Source organism: Phyllobates terribilis, unplaced genomic scaffold (genome assembly GCF_046119375.1).
Source record: "Phyllobates terribilis strain yellow unplaced genomic scaffold, ASM4611937v1 Scaffold_1__5_contigs__length_1240528914, whole genome shotgun sequence".
Lineage (NCBI taxonomy): Eukaryota > Metazoa > Chordata > Amphibia > Anura > Dendrobatidae > Phyllobates > Phyllobates terribilis.
Genome location: NW_027362761.1, coordinates 1,057,130,250 through 1,057,157,800, shown reverse-complemented (window position 1 = coordinate 1,057,157,800; position 27,551 = coordinate 1,057,130,250). Strand labels below are relative to the sequence as shown.

At 42.8% G+C, this 27,551-nt stretch overlaps 1 protein-coding gene across 4 annotated transcripts in view; it reads right to left on the bottom strand.

Moving 5' to 3' along the window:
• MTUS1 (microtubule associated scaffold protein 1) overlaps positions 1-27,551 on the bottom strand; it is a 227,430-nt gene that overhangs the window by 187,985 nt on the left and 11,894 nt on the right. The window contains exon 1 of one of the 4 annotated variants that reach the window (XM_073645393.1): positions 8,481-9,000. The exons of 2 other annotated variants lie outside the window; for them this stretch is intronic. The gene's annotated coding sequence lies outside the window, so the exon portion shown is untranslated. Of the gene's footprint in view, positions 1-8,480; positions 9,001-27,551 lie in introns of those variants that run through there. One more of the 4 variants, XM_073645397.1, reaches the window with a different exon arrangement.

The window sequence follows — 27,551 nt, the reverse complement described above, 5'->3', positions numbered from 1 at the left end:
CGAATTTCCAGCAGTTTACACCATTTCTTACATGATTTTCTTTGCATCTGTGGCCGGTCTTTAGAAATCGGTATTATTTCTATTCTTCCAGGCATTCTGAAATTCTATCAAACATATGGATGTGTAATCCCACCAAACATCTGACCACATCACTGGAGAGCAGGAAACCCTCATGTCTGTGCTCTTTATGGGAGACATGGTAGAAAATCTCCACGCACCAGCTCAGAGACAACATGCGGAAAACTCATCTGAAACTTCAGGGACGCTTTAAGTTGTAATGCTACCTGGCAGAAGGTAAAAATTGTAGCAACGTCATCCTTACAGAACAGGCGACTGGTTCACCGTGTAATGAAGACACATTTGGAAAGAAATGTTTACACAAGACGAACTTAGGGAATCATTTACTAATGTCACCTTGTCCCATGTAAGACATTACTAATATAACCGATACGTTATAATTTATAAAATGTGAACATAGTGGCTCAGTGGTTAGTTTTCTTCAGCACTGAAGTCCTGGATTCTAATAGGAGTAAGGACACACACGATAAACATCTCAATCTTTGAATTCAGGTTTTTTCATTCAGTCCCATTGCGACAGGGATATAAAATAAAGCCCCTCGCCATGCATTCTGCCTTTACTAACATTTGTAGAAGAAAAGTCACCAACAATCTGCTGACTCAGTAACTGTAGAGCTCCGGACTTCCTCGGCACATAAAATGTGTGTCCAGACACGGGCCTTCATGGTCAGGCAGCATTATATCACCAAGCACAATGCCAACTGGCGGGTGCAGTGGTGTAAAGCCACCGTCACTGGACCAGTGGAACATGTTCTGTAGAGTGATAAACCAAATCTCCAGCAGACTGATGGACGAATCTGGGTTTACCGAATACCAGAAGAACGCTACCTGTCTGACTATTGTGCCAACTCACTGTGAAGTTTAGTGGAAGAGGGATAATACTATGGGGTTGTGTTTCAGGACATGGCTGGGGCCCATAGTTGCAGTGAAGAGATATCTGAACACTTCACCACACCAAGACATCTTGTACAATTGTAGCTTCTAGCTTTGCGGGAACAGTTTGGGGAAGGCCCCTTTCTGTTCCAGCATGACTGTGCCCACTGTACAAAGAAGGGTGCATAAAGGATTTCAATGTCAGGTGTAATGTATAGGTGTCGCAATAGGTTTGTCCATATAGTGCCGCTTCATTGAGTCTGCATATTCTAGTTCCTTCGCTTTATTTCCACACTCTAAAAACGTATTGGGTAGGGTAAATTACGTACGAGTGCCTGAATTAGGGAGGGTTAAGATGGGAAAAATAACATAGTGATTGTCCAGCTGAAAGGTTCAGTTCTGTGCACAAGACTTCAGGAAAAACGTCACTTGGGTCTAAATGAAGAGTCATCTTTGCGCCTTTTTTGGATGTTTTTTGCGGCTAAATTGTACATATAAACTTGTGAGCGGCTTCCAAGTGGAGTGGCACGAAGAAGAATATTATTATTAATAATAATCTTTTTATTTATATAGAGCCAACATATTCCACAGCGCTTTACAATTCAGACAATTTACAGACATTATGCGCAGTGTCCCCATTGGGGCTCACAATCTACATTCCCTATCAGTACGTCTTTGGAGTGTGGGAGGAAACCGGAGAACCTGGGAGGAAACCCACACAAACATGGGGAGAACATACAAACTCCTTCAAGATGTTGTCCTTGGTGGGATCTGAACCCAGGACCTCAGTGCTACAAGGCTGCAGTGCTAACCACCGAGCCACCGTGCTGCCCCAAGAATGCACCGATCACTTCTTTTAACTAATTTAGGTCTTTGGAAATTTAAAGCGGTTAAAATAAGTTGAAAAGACTTAAGACCGCAAGTGGTTTCCACATTGCAGTGCACATGGTCATTCTTTTCTACGTTTATTGAGCACCTTTTTGGGTGGGTTACCCCTTAGGGTGTATTCCCACATATACACAGCAGACTGTCAGGATTTTCACTGTGGATCTTCCACTATACAGATATTACGCTGAATATGGCATATACCCCGAAGGCTGTAGTTTAAGAAGATTGTTGACGGTAAAGTGAAACCTCGAGCACACGCCATGAGAAAAAAAAAATCATGCAGAATTAAGAGCAAGCTGGAGGTTTCCAAATCCGCAGCCTGATCAATGCACTGCACAATGCAGATATTAGGAATAATTCAGATGTATGGAACAGGATTTTAAATTCCACAGAAATTCACCAAAAGGTGAACACAACTTTAGGCCTCATTCAGATGTCAGTTTTTGTGACATGCAAAAAAAAATGGACAGTTTCACTGATGAGAAAAAAAAAAAGTTTCTCCACTTCGTGAGAACCGGACAGCACATGTATGGCTTCAGAGTTCTGTCCGATTTTTTTTTCAAGGACCCATAGACTTTCATTGCAGAGTCCGATCCAACACTCAGATCAATATCGAACAAGGATCAGCGGTTTTGCACAGACCACTGTCCGCAGAATATAAAGAACATGTGAAAAGCCCCATAAACTGTCATAGGCTGCCAATCATCCAACCAACTAGCAAAATGCTTGATTATAGAGTTAAATTATTGATCTTGCTTAGAAGTAACCTTTCTCTGTAGCATATTGTTTGGTGTAAAAAAAAACTGTGCTGCTGAGAATAATAGCCAACAGAATGGTCTGTTCAGGAGCAGACAGACAGTAGAGGCCCCGGATGCAAGGACAGTGTATGGCACCTATGCAGTGCAATAGTGCACGGTAATGCACACTGCAACCTGCGCTTGAGGTGGATGTGGCCCCCTTACCTCTTGGGCCCCTGTGCGGCTGTGCAGGTTGGACCAATGATATGTCTGTGTCTGGATATATTAATGATGGTTATGTGCACATTAGACGCGTGCTAAGCCGGTCTACACAGGGGCTTACACGACCGCCAATCGGCTTCTATGCACATGTTCAGCAGCAGTCTACGGCAGCTGCGTGACCACTGTGACGAGCATTTGTGCTGTGTTCACACCAGTGGACCAGTGGCGTTAAATGACCGCCAATCAGTAACACATTTGCTGGTCGGTGGTCTTTAATAGTCTGTTTATACAGGCTGACCTCGCTTCATAGGCGCACAGAACAAACAGTAATAGATCGTTCTGTGTGTATAGGTGTCCATTAGTCTCAGAACAATGTGCTGCCAAGAACGACGATCTTTTAACCAAAACTAAAGATAATTTGCCCTCTGCACATTCGACGGGTGATCGAGCGCTTGTTCACACTGTACGATCATCAGGAATGAACATATCCAAGAACTCTCATTCCTGATAACCATGCAGCGTAAATGCTCCTTTAGTCTACAAGATCTTCACACATTGCTTGTAATTAGCATTCATGTGTAAAGGTGAGAATGGAGTAACTGGCAGTACACAGCCCAAGAGTTTAAGAAAAAAAAAATTATATATACAAATACACAGATACATGGCCCGCGGAGGGTGGGGGAACACAGACATGTGAACAGCACCATAAACTATAATGGGTGCGTGTTCTAACCATGAAACAGATGTCGGAACTAAATTTAACCCATCTTCGTCTGGTAAATTAGCTGTGAGTGGATTCATCAGTAACACATTGCAGAAAGAACGTGAGTAAGACCACGGTCCCACTATCAGTATTTGGTCAGTATTTTTTCTCAGGAGTGGGAGCCAAAACCAGGTGAGGAACAGAGAAAGGTATAAGGGTATGTGCACACAGTCGGTATTGGCCGCGCTTTGAATGCAGTATACTTTATGCTGCGTCCAAAGCGCTGTACGCAGGTGAATCCGCATGTGTTCATTGAAGCGTGCGGATTCACCGCATCCTATACATTGTATTGATATCATTTCTCTTGTGGTGACTGGCGACTCTGCAAGAGAAATTGACATGCTGCGGTCTGGAAAGACGCGCCACATGTCCGTGTCCGTGGGTGATCCGCAGGAGCACAGAGACGCATAGTGGACATGGGATTTCTACAAATCCCATCCACTATGCTGTAACATCTGGCCACTGCGGATTACATGCAGCACAGGTGCACTGCGTCCAATCCACAGCGATTACTGATAGTGTGCACGTACCCTTATAGAAAACAAGTGCACCAATTCTGCATTTATCACCCACACCTGGGAAAAAAATACTGACCAAATACTGATAATGGGGCTGTAGCCTTAGAGAAATGCTCCAACACTAAAAATAATAAACAATTTGGGACATATAAACCCACATGAAGGGAAGTACTTGCAGCTCATCATGTCGGTCATAAACCTAAAAACTGTAAAATGAAATCTAGTGTTGTATACTGCACAACAGCAGACATGAGAGGCCACGACCTACAGGACAGATCACTCTATGGTGACCATCAGGCTGTGCCAACTGGGCAAATTTCAACCTGATAAACCAATATAAGTCCCATCGCTTCCCCTGTGGGAACAATATTAGATTCATGAGAGCTAGATATCCCCACTCACATACATTATTAATCTGTCTGGACAACAATCACACGATGGTATGGTTGAACGTTTCAATGATGTTTTTTTATTAATTATCTTGCGAATTTGAATCAAAGCATTTTGTCAAATCTTCAGCATGTCGCTTTCATTGTTTTTCACCCATTCAAACAGAAAAAAAATTCAAGTACAATTGTGTAAAAAAAACACATGGCTTTTCCTGCCAACCCACTAGATTCTGGTGCAGAAAAATCTACAGCGCATGTTGAGTCCTTGCAGGTACCCTGGGCCGTCGGCTGCAGCACAGCCCTTGCAGGTACCCTGGGCCGTCGGCTGCAGCACAGCCCTTGCAGGTACCCTGGGCCGTCGGCTGCAGCACAGCCCTTGCAGGTACCCTGGGCCGTCGGCTGCAGCACAGCCCTTGCAGGTACCCTGGGCCGTCGGCTGCAGCACAGCCCTTGCAGGTACCCTGGGCCATCGGCTGCAGCACAGCCCTTGCAGGTACCCTGGGCCATCGGCTGCAGCACAGCCCTTGCAGGTACCCTGGGCCATCGGCTGCAGCACAGCCCTTGCAGGTACCCTGGGCCATCGGCTGCAGCACAGCCCTTGCAGGTACCCTGGGCCATCGGCTGCAGCACAGCCCTTGCAGGTACCCTGGGCCATTGGCTGCAGCACAGCCCTTGCAGGTACCCTGGGCCATTGGCTGCAGCACAGCCCTTGCAGGTACCCTGGGCCATCGGCTGAGCTGATCTATTTTAGGTCACAACAAACACATTTAATATTGACCGATTTCCATCTAATTATTCTTGGGCACGGTGGTCTGTTTAGGTCTCGCATGCTACAAGCCTTGTTTGCTATAATCGCATGAGGCCATCATTTGGAAATAGCATTAATGATAAATGTTAAGGAACATTAATTGGCCCTGCCAGAATCTTAAAATGTGTGAGGTTTCATTAAACTGAAGATTTTTCATTACTAAAAATCAGTACCAAAACTACAAGAGTCAAAACCACAGTAAGTGCAAGTGGAAATACATAGATGGGTTTCGGCTGCTCCATTATGGTGCACTACGCCAATGCCAATTACGGTGCACAGTACTAACCTGCAGATTTCACTATAGCTGCAGCACAATACTGTAGCTTTTTTGCTGACAGGTTCCCTTTAATTACTGTCACAATGGAAATTACATATTAGGCAAAAGCCATTGTTCCAGGTCATTCACAAATGGTGATTACTAGGAGATTAGATTACATTTCACAATATACAAGTAGTAAGAACACATTTGGGATTAAATTAGGCTGACAGTGCCCTTCTAGGACCCAGTATTGTACCTGCGTGAGGATACTAGGACACGGCTTCTTGGAGAGAATCTGTCAGTGGGGGTAAAAGCCACCATTTCCCACTGATATGGCGGGAGCAATAGAGGCCTATAGGCTACTATAGGTGCAGGGTCATGTACCAAAACCCCAAACCAAAATATAGCTGCACGGCGATTACAGATACCCTCAGTCATCCAAGACATTACAGCGAAATGTTTCCACGTGACCCTCTACTTAACAATATCCCTGTTACTTACCTGTCAGTTAACCAGCCCTAACAGTCCATGAAAATTGGATTAACTTGGATGGAATCAAAGTGCCGTTTGATTTTTTTTCAGGGAAACATACTGGCATCGCAGATTTTGTTCCGACTCTCTGTAAAATATCAGACAGGTCTCCATTTTGCACGGTCCGCTCAGTCCACAAAAAAAATAAAACAATCACGGACATGTGAACAGACAATTTATTATTATAGGTAGGATTACTATACATGAAAAACCCGTACACGGAAAAAAAAAAAAAAAAAAAAAAAAATCTGAAGTCTGAATGAGTCCTAAACCACGAGCGAGACATAGTAATACAGGCATAGGCACATACCAACTCCTTCATGTGCAATATAATTATCTCAAAATAAAGTTATATACCTCCCTTGATCTAAAGGAGAATTAACACCCCACCAGACTAGTTTTCGGGTTAGTCCGGCCTCAGAACTTGTAAGCATGCCCTCCGGGTCCTAGCCATCATCCAGCACAGCAGCATCAACACAGGGTCCCTACCTGGCACATGCGCCATGAAGCCGGGTGTACACTCCATGGCTTCACGTCTGCCCTGTACATGACGAGGGACGCAGAATGTCGCATATGCTCCGAGATCTGCAAAGACCTGATGGTGATGTCGCCGCTGTGCTGGATTTCAATCACACATGGAATAATTAAAGGATCCAAGGTCAGACTACTCCTGATCAATCTGCATAGTGCGAGAGAAATAAAGTTATTCATTTTTCACACATAGAAATTAGTCTATCACACATGAATGAGCTTCTAATATTGGAGTAACAGGCTGATCTGAAGTCACAGCAGTGGTTTACAAGAGGGATAGAGGAGCTGACTGGTACAATTTTATGTTGAGATTAGATCCAGGATACAGAAAAAAGGAGAAAAAAAAAATTGTTCCAGAGCCTACTTTTGGCAAACCAGCATGTAAGGGAATAAAGACCTCATGAGTGGTCAGTCCCGAATGAAGGCTAAACCATTCCACAAATAAAGCAATTAATATGGCTCTTTTCATATGGCGCAGATTTAGTCTCGTTTAGATGCATTAAAAGCAAAATATATTAAAAACTGGGTAAGAGAAAATTAAATTTCTGCAATATTCAGCTGACAAAAGTAATGATAAAAAAAAAAAACAGGAAGGGTTGGCATTCAGATTAGTGTCAGGTCATGGTCACAAATCGCTTTGCAGCCGAGTCTGTACTGCAATCTCCTGAATACGCAAAGGGGTATATTTAAAGTATTCAAACAGCGGACTCCTGCTCCCAACCCCTCATATCAGGGTTAGAAGTACACAATCCACAAGAAAAACTGTTCCTTTAGTGTGCTCTGGAACAGCTGTGCGTCTAGTGGCATTACTAGGGACACCGGACATTTCCGTGTCCACCTATAGACTATGTGCTCAAGTCCGACATCAGTTTTGTCTTGCTCAGGCATAATAGAACTGTCCGGATATGACTTTAAGTGAACCTGTAAGAAAGGGTAAGCTCCGGCTAAATGTGAATAACGGTAGTGAAATTTAGATTTTAAAAAATACTTGAAATTTTAAATTGCAGAACTCAGAAAGCTCTTGGGTTTTGCAAGTCATTCCAGCTATTATTTAGTATGCGAGGCAGGGCTGGGACTCTGCAGAACTTTTTAGTATCTGCGTAGGTTCTCACTTTGGCAGCGCATTGCTAATAAACCATGCAGGAGTGTGCTTTGGAGCCTACAGCAATATCCCATTGTGTCCCTTATAGGTAGCAAGCTGGGATGGGAGGTAGTGCACGTCACCAAACAGGACAGAGTCTTCCCTCTCCTGAACACAACATTCCAGTTTGTGCTGACAGAGCCAAGTGTTGATGAGGATTAGAATAGTAGTGCGGCAGAGTCACCAGCAAATCACTATATGCAGAGAGGGAGAAGACAAAAAAATCCCAACACCAATAGGACCACAAAACGTAGGCTGCGCGCTAATCCATCGAGTCATAGGTACTGCAGATAGCCAGAGTTTTCCCAATATTTATGCAGTAATCCCTCGCACATCAATCCTCCTCTCCAGCAGAGCTCACCATCTAATTGTTATGATGAGAAAAGCCGAGAGAGCATGTTTTCCAATACCCAAGCCCATAAAAGCAGGCAGGGAGACACCAAAGGGTATGCACAGGTCATAAAGGCATCACTAAGCTTAAATGTGTTTAGGCTGTCACGTTGCATAAGGAATTAGCTTTTTCTTATAGGATTTATAAGACGTCCTACGGCAGCTAGAAGGACGGTGCCCTTTGTCAGTTGTTCTTCCATCTATAGATAGGGGCTGGCGCTGGGAAATCCAGGCACAGTGCAGACCTCACTGCGGGGCCTTCAGATTTTAGTCAAATAGATTCAGAAAGTCCCTCAAGGCTTCATTTCCTTTAACAGCACGCCTAGCAGAAGGAATAGTGAAGTCTACTAACCTTCTCCGGGTTGTCCTTGCTGGTCAGACAGAAGGACACCTTAGTGGTGGAGAGAAAGTCTCCCTCCTCTGCGATCACTGATGCTCCATAGGAGAGGTGCTGCAGTATTTCCAGCTCTGGACAGCTTCTCCACAAGGCACTTTTCCCAGGCAGCAGTAAGCAGGCGAAGCTTTACAGACTTGCTGCAGGATTACAAAAGAATTTCCTCTAGAAAGGTTTGCCAGCGTGTAGCCATACCCACCGCCAGATCATTCAGCCCTTGGTTAGATGAAAACACTGATGATAATGAGGACTTCCATCCCAGGATCAAGGTCCACAGGGATGTGCAGCACACAGACCCACACCACAAAGTGGCCAATGCGGAGCCTATCCCCCTGGACGAAGGGGGTGGAACTAGAGCGAAGGCATGTCAGCATTCCCAGTTGCCTAGCAATGACCAGGGACATTCTGAAGGAAAGCGTGAATGAGAAGGGGAAAGTTTGAAAAGATGAAGATGATAAAAGGTCCGGATTGCATTTCTCCCTCTGTGCTGGAGACCACCAGCGATCCAGCTTCCTAGTCATCTGTGTCTAATTATAATCTGCCTTGTACAGTCTTGTAAAGAGGATGCACAGTCAGCAGATTTACCTCCCACAACTGAGGAGAAGACTTGGCATCCAACGTCTGCATTATTACACAAGAGAAAGTGGAGGAGAATTTACACCTGCAGACAACCATCTTCACATGGGATCTGGGGCACAAATTATAACTTGCGCCTCAGTTACAGAAATAACCTGCCGGGACAAACCGCTTCATACTTTTTGTAAAATATTTAGAGTAGAGTGTCCATAGTGGTTGATAACTTTTAATGGCCAACTGAAAAGCTTTCGAGACTTCTGAGGTCTCATCAGGCATAATATACACATTTATGTAGAAACACTGTGCAAAAAAATTGGATTCTTATTTATATATAGGTGATTCTTTATAGAACAGTTTGGATAACTAGAAATCAGAATAGATGTAGTCAGCATAATAAAGTAAATGTGAACGTAAGACCTGGTTCACACAAGTATATTCTCAGACCAGTCAACTAAGTCTGTGTTAGTGCCCATACACTCGCCCGCATTGTGGATGGCTCCGGAGTCAGGTCATTTAAACAATTAAGTCTTGTCCGCAAAATCGTCAGGAATAGAATAGAGCATGCTGCCATGTTTTCCACAGAGATCTTATGTAAAAATAGAAAATCTCATGTGCGCTGGCATATTAAACATTGGTAATTGTGTGGTCCAGGTGCGATTTATTTCGCACAAAGATAAAAACACACATGCATCTGAACTCCGTCAGAGTGCTTTCACGTTGCGCTTATCTTCACGTTCATGGGTCCTGTTGGGGCTTGTGTCCGGAACTCCCACACAAAACAGGATTCGCATGTATTCGATGGGGCCGTAGACTATAATGGTGCTGGCTGAGTGAACGTGCGCCCTGCCGGGCATAATTTTCAGTCATATATGCCAAATGGAGATGGACTCAGACGTAGTAGACCGAATCTGGTGTCCGTCTCAAGTAGGTGTATACGCCCAAAAATAATGCACGACAGAGCGCAAGTTCGCACTGCCGGCACCATTATAGTCTATAGCCCTGTCGGCACATAGCTCCGAATCCTGTTGTGCGGGGGGGGGGGGGGTTTCGGACTCAAGCCCCGACAGGACCCATATCCCATGAACGTGAAAATAAGCGCACTATGAAAGCATGCATACATTACTTCATCAGTCAGAAGAGCCATCATAAGGAGTGTAGATGTTGTGGCCACACAGGCCCTAAAACCTAAAATCGATCAGTATATGCCATGTGAAGAAACAAATGCCATGTTAGGATCCTTCTTCTTGTATTATGCAAAATTGCAGTAGGTAAAAATAATTGTGAACCAGGGCTGTGTAGAGAAAATGCTATCCAAGCTAGTCACAGTCAGCACTTCACCTTCTTCAGATGTCAAGAGGAAGGCTGACATGAACAGCTCTACCATCAGCACTGCTTGGAAGTAAGACGCAGATGTGGCCCCTTTAAGAAGTTATCCCAGCATACACTGGAATGTAAAATTATACCAAGTAAATAGTGCATGACTACCAGCAATCAGGTTCTGCACTCATTACACAAGAGGAGACTCAGGAAAGTGAAGGAGGGGTGCGGTGTGCCGGGCTGTCACTGAGTAAAGTTCAGCAGCCTGGGGCAGCACCAAGGTGGAGACTCCTCAGAGTATTACTTAGGAGGCTTTTTTGTTGTTGTTTTATTTTAAACTTTGAAACAAAACATCGACACCGATCAACTGAAATCCACTCCATGTACATAGTACAGAGGTCACGACAGGTTATATATTAATCACACTAGAAACTGCCACTAACCTACCAGGAGATAGTCATGGTAAAGTGCCACAACTAGAGGAACTACTCTATAAAAAACTACATCAGTGACAGTCACAGAATAAAAAACATTGATTAAAGCAGGTTGTTCTGTTAAAAGGTATGAAAAGAAAAATTAAATATATTATAATATATATCTAGATTTTTTTTCACGATTTTCCATATCAACCCAATATAAAATTATATCTCTCTATCTCACAATTTTCACACTGGCTAATAGGCTTCATACTAGACTCATACTGCTGCTGATGCTCCACATGCAGCGTAACAGGATCCAACATTCAGATCAGGCGATGTCACAGCTCACCTCCTCCCCCTCCCAATGACCTTTGCTCTGATATCTCTTCCATACACCGCGTGCAGAATTAGGCAAATGCGTATTTTGATCACTTTGATACTTTTTATACATGCTGCCCTACTCCAAGCTGCATAGGCTTGAGAGCCAACTATCAATTAAGTAAATCTGGTGATGTGCATCTCTGTAATGAGGAGGGGTGTTGACTAATGACATCAACACCCTATATAAGGTGTGCTTAATTATTAGGCAACTTCCTTTCCTTTGGCAAAATGAGTCAGAAGTGAGATTTGACGGGCTCTGAAAAGTCCAAAATTGTGAGAGGTCTTGCAGAGGGATGCAGCAGTCTTGAAATTTCCAAACTTTGGAAGCGTGATCACCGAACAATCAAGCGTTTCATGGCAAATAGCCAACAGGGTTGCAAGAAGCGTGTTGGCCAAAAAAGGCGCAAAATAACTGCCCATGAATTGAGGAAAATCAAGCGTGAAGCTGCCAAGATGCCATTCGCCACCAGTTTTGCCATATTTCAGAGCTGCAACGTAACTGGAGTATCAAAAAGCACAAGGTGGGCGATACTCAGGGACATGGCCAAGGTAAGGAAGGCTGAAGAACAACCACCTTTGAACAAGTAACATAAGATAAAACGTCAAGAATGGGTCAAGAAATATCTTAAGACTGATTTTTCAAAGGTTTTATGGACTGATGAAATGAGAGTGACTCTTGATGGGCCAGATGGATGGGCTAGAGGCTGGATCAGTAAAGGGCAGAGAGCTCCACTCCGACTCAGACGCCAGCAAGGTGGAGGTGGGGTACTGGTATGGGCTGGTATCAAAGATGAACTTGTGGGACCTTTTCGGGTTGAGGATGGAGTGAAGCTCAACTCCCAGACCTACTGCCAGTTTCTGGAAGACAACTTCTTCAAGCAGTGCTACAGGAAGAAGTCTGTATAGTTCAAGAAAATCATGATTTTCATGCAGGACAATGCTCCGTCACATGCATCCAACTAGTCCACAGCGTGGCTGGCCAGTAAAGGTCTAAAAGAAGAAAAAATAATGACAGGGCCCCCTTGTTCACCTGATCTGAACCCCATAGAGAACCTGTGGTCCATCATAAAATGTGAGATCTACGGGGAGGGAAAACAGTACACCTCTCGGAACAGTGTCTGAGAGGCTGTGGTGACTGCTGCACGCAATGTCGATCGAAAACAGATCAAGCAGCTGACAGAATCTATGGATGGAAGACTGTTGAGTGTCATCATAAAGAAAGGTGGCTATATTGATCACTAATTTTTTGGTTTTGCATGTCAGAAATGTTTATTTCTAAATTTTGTGCACTGATATTGGTTTACCTGGTGAAAATAAACAAGTGAGATGGGATTATATTATTTGGTTTTTAATACGTTGCCTAATAATTCTGCACAGTAATAGTTACCTGCACAAACATATCCTCCTAAGATAGCCAAATCTAAGAAAACCCCACTCCAACTTCCAAAAATATTAAGCTTGGATATTTATGAGTCTTTTGGGTTGATTGAGAACATAGTTGTTGATCGATAATAAAAATAATCCTCTAAAATACAACTTGCCTAATAATTCTGCACACAGTGTATAATCAAATAGGGATTGAGTCAGTCTATTGCAGCTAATGTCTATGTGAACAGCAGAAGAAGTCTAATACTAAGCCTATTGGCTGGTGTGAAAACTACAAGTTTTTAGTTTATTTATAGAGATGGTAATATGAAAAAAAAAAATTATATTTATATTTATATATACATACATACATACATACATACAATCTTCTCATTTAATGATTTCTCTGTACAATTTTCATAGTCATGAAAATACATTCACACTGAAGGCATCAAAACTATGAACACATGTGGAATTATATACTTAACAAAAAAGGGTGAAACAACTGAAAATATGTCTTATATTCTAGGTTCTTCAAAGTAGCCACCTTTTGCTTTGATGACTGCTTTGCACACTCTTGGCATTCTCTTGATGAGGGCTAAAGAACACAAGGAATGGACATTAGACCAGTGGAAATCTGTGCTTTGGTCTGATGAGTCCAAATTTGAGATCTTTGGTTCCAACCACCGTGTCTTTGTGCGACGCAGAAAAGGTGAACGGATGGACTCTACATGCCTGGTTCCCACCGTGAAGCATGGAGGAGGAGGTGTGATGGTGTGGGGGTGCTTTGCTGGTGACACTGTTGGGGATTTATTCAAAATTGAAGGCATTTAGCCCAAATTTTTTGTTAAGTATATAATTCCACATGTGTTAATTCATAGTTTTGATGCCTTCAGTGTGAATGTACAATTTTCATAGTCATGAAAATACAGAAAAATCTTCAAATGAGAAGGTGTGTCCAAACGTTTGGTCTGTACTGTATGTATTTAACACAGGATTCCAAATTTCAACAGGTAATTTTCTGATGATAGATTCTGTTTAACGAGAATGTGTCAGGAGGATCAAACCTTTCCAAAGCAGTCTATATATCTGGGATCCGGGAAATAGTTTTCTTAATATATAAAAGGAGCCATTAAGATCTATTGGCCGGACATAGATTTCCCTGAGAATCTGCCTCCAGACATTGTATTAAAGAAGTTCTCCTCCTCCCATCAAAGTTTTTATCCTCCAAATAAATTGCAGTCATTATATTATATAGCATTGTGTACTTACAATTCCTCATTTTACCTTTCTACCCAGCTAATTCTTCTCTTTTCCATTAGGTTTATGACATGAAGTTATTAAAAACTGACTAGCTGACTCCTAAGTTTCATGTAGAAACAGGAGGTCAATTTTCCCTGCATGAGTTATAATTCACTGCAAAGTCCCTGGCAGGGGTAGGATTGGGCAGCTGAGTCAGGAGTTGAAGAGGGAAATGGTAAATGCAGGAACAAGAGACTTCCTGTTTCTACATAGAGCAGAGAAAAGAGAAGAATTAGCTGGGTAGAAAGGCAAAATGAGCAATTGTAAGTGCACAGTGCTATATAATGTGATGATTGCAATATATTTTAAAGGACAAAAACTTCGATGAAAGGGCGTCTTTAAATAAAAGGGGGCGATACCAGTGTGGGCCTTGTAAAGACTGACAGGCTGATCCCCTGATCTACATGTCTCACACTGGTAACTTTCATTTTTAATAATCTCTGGAGGCACACTCAGGGAGATGTGTCTGGCCCATAAATTTTAACAGCAAGTTTACAAACTTAGAAAAATGTGGATTTCTCTGGAATAAGACATTGGATTGCAGATATCAAGGTGTCACTTTATTCAGCTTCCCATGACATACATGCCCATATAGACGGTTTAGTAGGGACAATCCTACTAACAGATTCCCTTTAAATAGACCATGGCCCTGATTTATCAAAACCGGAAATTTTCTCAAGTCTTGACATGGTGGAGTCAGATGGTCCTAAATAAGGCACACACCACATTTCTTTCATCCAAGAGGATCGGGAAAATATGTTGATCATAGTTTGATCAGATTTACTTAGATGTGGAGCAGATGGAAAAAAAATTAAATTCTCCACCTACTCCATTCTGTCAGTCAGTGAAAATCGCACCGTACTCAGATGTTATCCGAGTGCGGTTCGATGTTTTCCATAGACTCACTGACTTCCATGGCCGAGTGAGTCAAATTTTAGCAGAGCTAGGCAAAAATGGTGTTCAAATGCCAAAAGTCAACATTTTTTGCACAACTCCACACTGCCCCAAAATTGTACAACTTTTCTAAGTTATGATTCTGACACAATCCCTTTGATAAATCAGGTCTATTATGTCCGATTTGGGAACACTCCTTTGAATAAGTTTCTTAAAGGGGTTGTCCACTACTCTGAAAACCACTTCTAAATTCCTATGTTTACCCCTCTCAGTAAAATAGCTGCTATACTCAACTCCGGTGTCAGCACTGGCTCTCCTGGGCATCTCATGACACTTATGTCACTCAATCCCTGAGGCCAATCAGTGTTCGCTTATTAAATCTATAGACAACATAAAATATTTTTTCTCTATAGAGGACATTGGTTTAAGTCTCATGATTTTTTTCAGAAAAATCCTAATGATAGGCCATCGGTGTGATGGGTGGAGGCCCATTGGTACAGATACAGCAAGTATTCCTTCTTTTATTCTGTTGAATAAGAATGTAAACAGTAAAAATCCATAAAGCAAAATATGACTAACTCTAATGGCACTTCTCTAGGACAGCATATTATCAGGCTGACAAGAATGGTGGGAATAATTCTGTCAATGATTCACGTTAGATTTGTACATGAATACTACAGTGACTCTTTCCTTCTGACCACAAAGATTTAGCAATTAAAGGATAACAAATGTGTTAGGAAGCATTTAAATACTTTGGAAATGGGTATTTCAGTTTATATATCGAATGTATATTCTAACTAGTTTAGTGCTAATAGAAGCTAATCTGAATAGGCAGAGGTGCAGTGTAAAGCATGGTGGATAAAGCAGCTAAACAGCAGTCATTGATCATGAATGATACCCAACTAATAGCAGGTCCAGATTGGCATATACAACTTTTAGTCCGCAACTAAATATTCTTCATACATTTAATGAAAGCCTGATGTCATCCAATATGGCACACTTGTATCCAGCATTACACTTCTTTAAAGATTTCTCAACCAATAGCAACAGACTGCAGAGCGGGGGCGTTATAGAGGCCATTTGGGCAAACAAAACAAAGAGCAGTAGCGTAGTAACAGTCAGGAGACAGACGTGCCTATTTACTTGTGAGGCCACATGGTCTGTGTTCAGGCACAGCGCCAGCACCATGATTAGCTGACAGCCACGTCACGTGGCCACATACCATCCCGAGCAAACATCAGCGGAACCTGCTCACGGAATTTACTGTAAGATCATATGTAAAAGGGACAGTGAGATCCTAATCTCCAGGTCTCCAAGGAGTGAGGACTTGGATTGTCAGCACTGCATTAACATTTCATGAGCTCCGACTGCACCACAGAGCAGCCTGTATGTCATTTTCGTGAGTACACGCTGTGCCCTCACTTCTTTGGCTGTATCAGTAGTAGTTATGGAAAAGTCTTTATTCCCTGGGATTTAAAAGGAGACATTTATTTGCCATAAATATACAGATTTTTTTTTATCTTTAGTATAATGCGCTCATCTTTTGATTCTGGCAGCGTTTAATTTTTTATTCCTGCGCCTTTCCATTACTGAGATATGACCCCTTCTTCCCTGTATAGAAACAAAGTATTTTTAGCCAACTGGGTGTAGCCATCAATAAAACACCCACAAAGAGTTGATTATCACACCCACTTGGCTAAAGAAAAAAAAAGAAAAATTATATAAAAGGAAAGAAGGAGCGAATATACCGGAAAAGGAGAACAAGAAGAAAAAAACTTAAGATTAAGGATACCAACGGCCTTTACACCAGGTCAATAAAAAAATTACATATTTAAGGCAAGTGACAAGTCCTCTAGTGTGAACAAGACTGCGATGAGCAACTTTCTAACAAGTGACCAAAATGAAAAATGTTACATTGGTGGGGGTCTAACCGCTAATCTCTGGCTAGAATTAGAAACCCTGGTCCCACAAACGATGATCATGCAGGGAAGAGTATAAAGAAGCAGCGGTTGAGAGTATTTATCCGGGAATATCACCGGATCCAAAAGAGGCGCAGGGAAAAAAAAACAGCAACACGCATATAATATTTTACATGTAGGGGCACAAAGCATTGGACAGGTTTTAGGCTGCGTGCCCACGTAGCGTTTTTCAAGCGTATATGCTGCGGAATTTCCGCAGCATAAACGCTTGTTAAACGCTAGATAATCCGCTCCCCATGGTCCCCAAGGGGATTCCTCAAGTTCTATGCACATGCTGCGGATTTTTCAGCAGCGTTTATGCTGCGCTCAAAAATCCGCAGCATGTCCATTAATTTTGCGTTTCCGCAAGCGGAATTGCCTTTGTGCAATGCATTAAAAAATGCAAGGCAATTCCGCATGCAATAAACGCACGAAAAACGCGTGTGGAATTCCGCATGTGTTTTTACGGGAGAGGACTTGCAGAAATGAAGCAGAAATTTTCTGCTTCATTTCTGCAACGTGGGCACATAGACTAAAAGTCAAAATGTGTACTGTGGGTGCATTTGTATAGAAAACCAAAATGCAGGAGAGCAGAGAGCCAGAGAGATTTTGGATGGAACAATATGCGCATGCGTGGTAATTACATTCATTGGCTGCATTGGAAACAATGTTTAAGAATCGATCAACGCATTCACTCCGACATCTGAGATCTAATAATCGAGTGTGAAAATTTCAATGAACCTACACCCAAATTAATTTTTACAAACTGTATAAATGGTGTGTCTAAGAAGAAATATAGATGTATTTGTGTATCAGGTGGTCATGTTCATATATCGCACAGGAATTGACCATTTCATATGCTAAAAGAATAAAAAAAAGATAGAAAAAGTAACTACAGTATGTGCATGTGTTATCTACAGTGTGCTTAAGCATTGAACATGTCACCAGTATACTAAGTAAATTGATTTCTAAAGGTGCTATTGACATAAAATTCCTACCAGGTGTCGGTAACATCCCAGCCAATCCACACAGGCAAAGAAATCAAAACCATAGATGTCCATAAATTTTGTAACGTGTAATAATGAGAAATGATACATGGATAAAATATTGAACACATGAAGAAAGAGGTGCAAAAAGCCATAGAAAGTAATGACAGCAGATGAAAGCCATCAGTAAGTAAAAAGCAATCCTGCTACTAGTGAAAAATAATATCAGATGGTTCAACTGAGGGCCTCTAAAAAGGTGTCTCATTACCAAAGTGCCACACAAGAAACATCTCATGTTGAGAAAAACCAGAGAACTGTCTCAAGACCTTTGCAACCTTAATGTTGCAAAACATACTAATACTATTGGTTACAAAAGAATTTCTAAACTACTGAAGGTTCCAGTGAGAACTGTTGGGGCCATAATCCAGAAGTGGAAAGAACAACATTTCACCATAAACCGGCTACGACCAGGTGCTTCCCGCAAGATTTCAGACAGACAGAGAAGTGAAACGAATCATCAGAAGAGTTGTCCATGAGCCAAGGACAACCCGTGGAGAGCTACGGAAAGTTCTGGAATCAGCAGGTACAATTGTTTCAAAGAAAACTATAAGTAATGCACTCAACCTCCATGGCCTGTATGCACAATCACCACACAAGACTCCATTGCAGAAGAAAAAACATGTTCAAGAGCATTTAAAGTTTGATCAACAACGTTTAGACAAGCCTGAAATACTAGGAGACTATAATCTGGTCAGAAGAGACCAAAGTTTAACTCTTTGGATGCCATAATACACACAATGTTGTGAGGCCAGAGAGCACTGCATATCACCCCAAAAACACCATACTAACAGTGAAGTTTGGAGGTGGGAACATCATGGTGTGAGGTAGTTTTTCAGCAAACGGCACTGGCAAACTTCAAATAAATTTAAGTAAGGATGACGAATGGACAAATATGCCGAGACATTCTTGATAACAATCAGCTGCCATCTACCAGGATGATGAAGACGAAACAAGGGTGGACATTTCAGCAAGACAATGATCCCAAACACAGAGTGAAGGAAACCCTAAACTAGCATCAGAGAAAGAAAGAGTTGCCAAAATGGCCCAGCCAATCAAATAACCTGAATCCAGCAGAAAATATATGGAAGGAACGCACACCTGAGCAATGCATGTGACTAGTTTCTCCATACAGGAAGCGTCTTGAAGCTGTCATCACCAACAAAGGCTTTTGTACAAAGTATTAGATATATTTTAGTAAGCATAGTGAATACCTTTTCCCGGTGTCATTTACACAACTTAATTTATGGACATCTATTGTTTGATTTCCTTGCCTGTGTGGATTGGATGGTCTGTTAGACATCTGGTGAGAATTTCATGTCAATAGCACCTTTACACATATATTTACTTAGAACATTGGTGATGTGTCCAATACTTATTTCACCCACTGTATATGTATACCCTATTATAGTGCATAATGTGTAGAATGTATAACTCATTGCTCTCAGTGGGATGCACAAAATAATAAATTAATGATACAAGATTAGTATTTTGTTTCTCTCATTGAGAGCAATCAATCTTTTTTCAACTGGCTAGCATGATACCAGACCCTTTTTTCTTTTAACTAGAATCTATGAAACATTCCTTTTTTTAATTATAATGTAGATACTTATTTGATATTTTCGTTAAGCAACAAGTAATATGCACAAAGGTATGAATGCTGACATAACTGCAATTATGACAATGGTCGTGTACAAGCTTAAAGGGAACCGGTCACGTAAAAAAACAATATTAACCTGTAGATATATGGTTAAATCGCTTTCTGAACCTGCCTGGCACCCGCACTTTGAGCCCCTGTGCCGGGAGGAAATTAGCGTTATTACCCTGGCAGCATTCAGTATCATTCATAGAGGTGGTGCCTTTGCGGTTTCTGTAATCGCAATCTCTGTGATTGCTCCTGTGCAATCACAATATATGGGTCTTTTGCAGTCCAGTAGCTCATCATAATGCACAGTTCCAGCTGCTTTGGAGGAGGTAGTGGCCCCCTTAGCTCTTGGGCCACTGTGTGGCTGCACAAGTTGCCCCAATGGTATGTCTGCTCCCATCTTAGAACACAATTGGAGGCCAAATGTCTCCATAGCACTGAGCCTTATGAAATCGAGTTTCAATTTTCGATGGGAATCAAAAGCAATGTGTAGAAGGTTTTACTCCTTTGAAGTTTTCTTGTTTCGCTTTTTTTTTTTTGCAGCCTTTTGATTGGACAGTGCCTTCTTCTGAGCAGGATCCATCAGGAGTCACTTCCAAGAAGGGACTTGCACTCTTTTTCCACTAGGCATTTTTCAAAACCTAAAGCGGGAAAAAATGCTCAAAAGGCTGAACTTACTAGCAGCAATGAGGTTTTACCATAAAACCAAATATTAAAGTCTTTAAAAAGAAACTCTGCATAAATCACTCATGTAGGCAATTGTAAGAAACTGTGTAATGTATCCAGGGCGTAATGACTGCGGTCACCTCTGCGACCGGGCCCGGCGGGTCAGCCGCCCAACGTCAGCAGAAACTTCAACTGGATGCGAGTCCTTAGACACGCATCTAGTTGAAGGGCATTAAGGCACACAGACTCATCATGTACGTGCGCGACAATACACTCTGCTAGCCAATCAGAGGCCAACAGCTGTCAGCATGCACATGACGGGCCGCATAGCATTGATGCCATGCACTCCAGCCCCACTCCGAAGTCAACTACCAGCTTCACAAGAGGACCTTCTGCCAAAAAAACAGCAGCCATGGATTCTTTTAAGCAGCTGCGTAGCTCTCTGAAAATGAAGGAGGCCCACAGAGCAGGAGAAGACTAAAAGAAGATACCAAAGAGTTATCAAGTTGCCCTTTCCTCAGTTTGAAATGTAATTAAGAAACGGCACTTTACAGGGACAGTGTAGGTCAAGATAAAGTCTGGAAAACCAATCAAAATTTCAGTGAGAACTGCATGTAGGATTGCTAGGGCGGAAAATCAGAACCCCCCACTTGACTGCAAAATACCTTCAGAAAGATTTAGCAGACTCTGGAGTTGTGGTAAATTGTTCTACTGTTCAGAGAAACCTGCACAAATATGGCCTTCATGAAAGAGTCATCAGAAGAAAAAAACTCCTGCATCCGCACCATAAAATTCTGGGTCAGAAATATGTAACAGAACATCTACACAAGCCTGATGCATTTTGAAAACGAGTCCTGTGAACCAATAAGGTTAAGATAGAACTCTTTGCCCACAATGATCAAAGGTATAAGTGGAGAAAAAGGGCACAGAGTTTCAGGAAAAGAACATCTCGCCAAACATTAAGCATGGAGGTGGATTAATCATGCTTTGGGGTTGTGTTGTAGCCAATGGCACGGGGAACATTTCACGGGTAGAGGGAAGAAGGAATTCAATGAAATTTCAACAAATTCTTGATGCAAACATAACATCATCTGTAAAAAAGCTGAAGATAATAAGAGGATGACTTCTACAACTGGATAATGATCCTAAACACACGTCAAAATCCACAATAGACAACCTAAAAAGGTGCAAAGCTGAAGGTTTTATAATGGCCCTCACAGTCCCCTGATCTGAACATCACTGAAAATCTGTGGCTAGACATCAAAATAGCAGTGCATGCAAAATGACCCAGGAATCTCACAGAACTGGAAGAATGTTCCAAGGAAGAATTGATGAAAATCCCTCAACAAAGAATTGAAAGACACTTGTCTGGCTACAAAACGAGTTTAGAAGCGGTGATACTTAAAGTTGGTGATACTAGGTACTAACCATGCAGGGTGCCCAAACTTTTGCATTGGCCTATTTTCTTTTTCATAATTTTTAAAATGTAAAATATGAAAAATATAAATTACAAAAGAAATGTGTCAGCTTTAACTTGGGCCTTTTAGAGATCATTTCATCTTCAATTTGCTTAAATGTTCACAATAACAGTAACCAGGGGTGCTCAAACTGTTACCGTATTTTTCGGACTATAAGACACACCTAGGTTTTAGGAGGAGGAAAACAGAAAAAAAAAATTAAGCAAAAAATGTGGTTATGATGCACTGTTAAGGGGGAGGGTCCTGCTGCTGACACTGGTGTTGGGGTAATGTCCCCCAATTCCGTTAATATCCTCCATCCTGATCTATATGGCCCCTCCTTCCTGTTCTATGTTGCCCCCATCCCCATCCTGGTATGCACATCACCCCTCACCCCTCTTCCTGGTATGCATGGCCACCCTCATCCCTCTTCCTGGTATGCATGGCACACCCCATCCCATGCTGCACACAGAAAAAATAAACCCTAGTTCAACTCCCCTTTTTTCCCTGTGTTCCAGCACTGTGTCCTGCTCTGCTGCATGCACTGATCTCACAGTGTGAGCTGAGCCGTGCATGGCGGTGACGCCATGTGCCCTCACACTGTGAGATGCTGTGCCGGAAGAGTCACAGCTCCCCACGCTGGGAATGTGTGCGTGGGGAGCAGTGACCATTCATTCTCCGTAATAGCGCGCACACTGTACCCGAAGCGCGGCTCCTGTAGCGGCCAGTGTGCCCCCTATTAAAGTGAGTGAATATTCACTACAACCTATGGGAGTGAGTAGTAGTGAATATTCATGGTCTTTAATAGTGGGCACACTGACAGCTGGCCGCTGCAGGAGCCACACTGCGGGACAGTGTGAGCGCCATTAAGGAAAATGAATATTCACTGCTCTCCACGCCCATAAGCGTATGAGGCCGAAACATCAATTTAATTTTGAAGAATTATGTAAATAAAATTCTTGAAATTTTTTCACCAATTTTTGGAGTGCCAGGTTCTTGTAGTTATCTGTAAGCAGAATGGAATCCTATCTGAGCACCCAAAACCATAAGAGTGCCACATAGCCATTTCTATAAATAAATTTAAAGTTTATAATTAATTCCCTGGATTTTGTGCTGGATAAATTGCTTTCCTGCCAGGATGGGGTTCAAGTCTGTCTTGCTCAGAAGAGGCTTATTACAGGTGTCATGTGACAGCCCATTATCCTCCTTGGAGAGGAGAGGGGGAAGGAACAGACAGACGCCCAGAAAACCACAGTGCAGAGCTTTTTAACAAGTGTTTTACCTCACATCAGAGCCAGAGTCAGATCAACACAGCTCAGCTCTGCAGTATAATGTCCTCCATGTTGCTGCAACTGGTCTCTGGGCTAGAATGTAAATGAAGAGCAGGCATTCCCTTCTCTGTGCGGTCTATTGGGACAAATCACTGCGGCTCGCCTCTTCCCCCAGAAAACAGATTTATAGTTAACAGAGAGCATGTAGAGGGGAAAAGTGTTGAAAATGCAAAATATAAGTCACATAATGGCTAGAAATTGTGTTGTTCCTCATCTACAAAACAGGACACCTTAGCCTGAACAGTTGCTTGAAAGCACACTAACCCTTCAAGTGTCTTTGAAGCGATCATTAGTTCTTCTTTGAGTGGACTAGCTCTAAAAACACAAACAAAAAAAAATCATCCCTTATACCAAAGTGCATTTACACTGTTCCAATGAAAGCTCACTCACAATAACTGCACTCATTTTCTGGAAATCGTGCAGTCTACACAGGTGACCCATCTAACTTATGAATGCGTAAAATGATCTTTTGGTCTGCACAAAAACTCATTGATCTTGTGCGTAAACAGGAGCTGTGCAGCAAAGATCAAGGTCAGCCTATGCGCCTGAACGATCACTGATCATTCACTGGAAGTCTGAAGTTGGCTTGGCCTGTGTAAACCGGCTATTAAATGATTGACACCCCCCCTTTTACCTTTTTTGAACAAAAAGTCATAAAATGTCACACGTTCGTCTTCAGTATCAAAAAGATAATATTAAACAGTGTGTGTCAAAGTACTGGAGTACAATTGCACAAAAATTTTCCAACATTTCAAAAAGTGATGAAATAGGAAGAAACACCTGGATAAGAAAAACCATGCCAACATTATCATAATAAAAACAGACAAAACCAACTAAAGTTAACTTTAAAGAAAAAAAAGAAACAAATTAACTTTTATTCCATAGAAAAACAAACAAAAGAAGTGTAAAAACAATGATGAATCAGGACTAAAGTTTGCAAGACTGTTACTGCAATTTATTTCCATTCAAGTGCATGGGGCTGAGCAGTAATGCCAGACAGCCCTTTAAATTTATAGCATCACTTCAAGCGTTATAGGAATAACTGCAGTGCACGGGACACTGCCATTAAAATTAACTTTTGTCCAGTCTTTGAAACCGCAAACCAACGCCCCACAGACATTTATTTATAAAAGAGACCACAGTGTGTGGTTGTTGCTTTCCTCATGAACAGTGCAGCGTTGTGCCCAAGTCTCGGTTATATATAGGAGATACTAGTACTATGGAATGACAGGAAGATAAACACAGGGTGACACTGGCTCAGCACCGAGGATATTCATAGGAACCATGAGGCAGTGCACACAGCCAAGCTGAAGCACGCAACCGTAATGTATACACTGAAATCATAAACCAGCACTTATTATAGACAAGTCTCCATACACACTTATCCCAGGGGTGTCCGGAAACAGGATATGTATACATCAAGTAAGATCAGCTACTTCTCATGGCTTTTCTGAGACTTAAATAGTTAAGACTTGGTGTGATTGGTGGGTTTCCAGTCTGTGTGACCCACCGCAATAAGCAGAATGAGGTCACAGCCCAGGTTGGTTCCCTTTATCACTTAGACAGGCACAGCTAGTCCTCCATAAGGGATGGAGCCCAAACTGCAATACCAGGTACAACCAAAAGTATATACAGTAGATGAGCCGCAGTAACCTATCCTAATTAGAGTCCAAAAACACCTACAAAGACCAGATGTAGGAAAGTCAACAAAAAAAGAGTAGTTTAGTAGGGCTGGGGTCAGATGGGCACATTAAAAAAAAATTGGTGTATTACTGTCATTACTGGTGTATGGGGCCTGGTGAACAAAAGCAAAGAGGGGGGCCCAGACTAGGTGAGACACATAGTGCAGTCTACGATGAGGCAGCACAGCCGAGCCACTGTATTAAAAGGCTACTTTATTAAGCCCCAGTCACTCACAGCTATTTACATTGTATGGCCGCAGTAGAAGGGGTCGGCCATGTCCGACAATGACATCAGACACTGCCAGTGCGCCCTCTGTTCTTAAGGTGCCAGAGCACCCCAGGCCCTTGCTGCACATTACACGCAGGAGTTGAGGGCACCAAAGTGCTGAGGTGCACGCGCCCGCCGACTCACCCGTCCGACCAAGAGAGAGTCTACCTAATCGGGGTGGCGGCTTAAAAAAAAGCTTTTGGCCAAATAAAAAGCTGACTGCTATGTATGTGATCTGGTGTTTAATGGTTAATGTTTGATTGGTGAGGACGGGGAGCAGAAGTGGTGTTTTTCCAATAGTGGCTGGTGGGACTGTGGAAGGTTCGAGGGGTGGAGGCAGAGCACTATTATTAATTTATATAGCGCCATTGATTCCATTGGGCTGTACATAAGGAGGGGTTACATACCAAATACAGATATCACTTACAGTAAACAAACTAATGAAAGACTGGTACGGAGGGAAGAGGACCCTGCCCTTGCAGGCTTACATTCTACAGGAATGGGGAAGGAGACAGTAGGTTGGGGGGTAGCAGTAGCTCCGTTGTTGTGGAGGTGGCAGCAAGCCAGGTCATGGCAGGCTGTAAGCTTGTTTGAAGAGATGGGTTTTCAGGTTCCGTCTGAAGTATCCAAGTGTGGCGGATAATCGGACTTGTTGAGGCACAGAATTCCATACGACGGGGGATATTCGGGAGAAATCTTAGAGGCGATTGCGTGAGGAATGAATAAGTGTGGAGGAGAGAAGGCGGTCTTGGGAGGACTAGAGATTACATGAGGGAATATAGCGGGAGATTAGTTCAGAGATGTACGGAGAGAGGTTATGGATGGCTTTGTAGGTCAGTGTTAGCAGTTTGAACTGGATACGCTGGGGAAATGGGAGCCAGTGAAGGGATTTGCAAAGGGGGGTAGCAGAGGAGTTACGAGGCGAGAGATGGACCAGTCACGCAGCAGAGTTAAGGATAGACTGGAGGGATGCGAGAGTGTTAGCAGGGAGGCCACAGAGGAGGAGGTTGCAGTAGTCAAGGTGTGAGATGATGAGGGCATGCACAAGCAGTTTAGTAGATTGAGGGTTGAGGAAAGGACGGATTCTGGAAATATTTTTGAGCTGGACGCGACAGGTGGCGGCGAGAGCTTGGGTGTGGAGTTTGAAGGACAGGGCAGAGTCACGGGTTACTCAGAGGCAGCGGATTGTCAGTACAGGGGAAAGAGTGATGTAATTTATTGTGATAGAAAGATCAGGTGGGAAAGATATGCGAGATGAGGGAAAGATAATGAGTTCAGTTTTGTCCACAGTGAGCTTGAGGTAGCGGGAGGAGAAGAAGGAGGATATGGCAGCTAGACAAGCTGGGATTCTGGACAGCAGAGAGGTGACATCTGGGCCAGAGAGGAAGATCTGGGTTTCATCAGCGTACAGATGGTACTGGAAGCCAAGGGATTTTATGAGCTCTCCCAGGCCAAGGGTATAGATTGAGAAGATTAGGGGTCCTAGGAAAGAGCCTTGAGGGACTTCAACAGAGAGGGGGCGGGGTGAGGATGTAGTGTGGGAGACGCTAAATGTCGACGCATCCACCGCACGCTTTCCCAATGAATGGGGAGAGGCAGAGCGCACGGTGGATGCCGGGTGTGACGCGGGGGGAAGGGGGGGTAACCCCGCCCACAGCCTGGCATCCACCGTGGAATGTAGAAGACAGAGACCCCCGGCTGCTGCCAGCACTTGTCGTGACGTCAGCGGATGTCAGAGCCGGCTGCAGCCGGGGGTCACGTGCTGCCTGTGAGCAGCCACTGATACTGCCATGTAAGGTAATTACAAAAATCCTTAGGGGCACTGGGGGGTAATATAAAGTACAGGACAACCCCTTTAAGGGGGTTGTACCAGGGACCAATTACTCTGGACTTTAATAGAAAGACTCAAAGTAGTAAAAAAAATCTGAATAAATAAGAAATCACATGCTAGAAACCGTAAGCCTAAACTAAATACATAGCCCCTCTAAGTGGGGAGCGAGTGGGAAGGGGTATAAACACAAAGCAAAAAACTATGCAATTTGAGGGCACATTCCGACAATTATTTCCTAATATATGAAACAAAAGAGGGCCTATTTTAATCAGCATTTTGAATCAGTTTCAGCAGGGTTTGGTCAATTTCTACCATTAGCGATATTCTAATATGCAAAAAAAAAGTTGCAAAGCTTATCCCATTTATTGCAATTTAAAAAACAGACAGCACACAGGTTGCAACCATGTGCTGTACACGATTCTCGTGGACCTATAGATTTGTACTGCCGATAGTAAGTGACTCCAATAAAAAATGGAAAAGTTGCTGTGATTTCTTCTATCCATGAAAAAGTTTGTCTCTTACGTATGCGTTTTGCAGTCTGAATGAGACCCTAGTATTCTAACCTACCTTCAATCTGCAGAAACTGATGTCTAATCAAACATGCCAAGTAGGCTGCCCAGTACACCCTAGGTGTGGCCAAGAGGCTCAGTGCCCTCTTTTATCCACTGGCTTGATAAGTCTGTCTCCCTCACTATTGATTGATATTGCTGGCTTGCCTGAGCGTCCTCTGCAGCCAGTGTTCACTTCATGAATGTCTATCACCAGTGAGTGAATCGGGAGCATGCAAAAACAGTGGGCAGAATGGTGCACTGAGCCTCTTGGCCACACTAAGGGTGCCACCGAACATCCTAATAATATGCAGAAACTGAAGTTTATTCAAATGAGAGAGAGCAA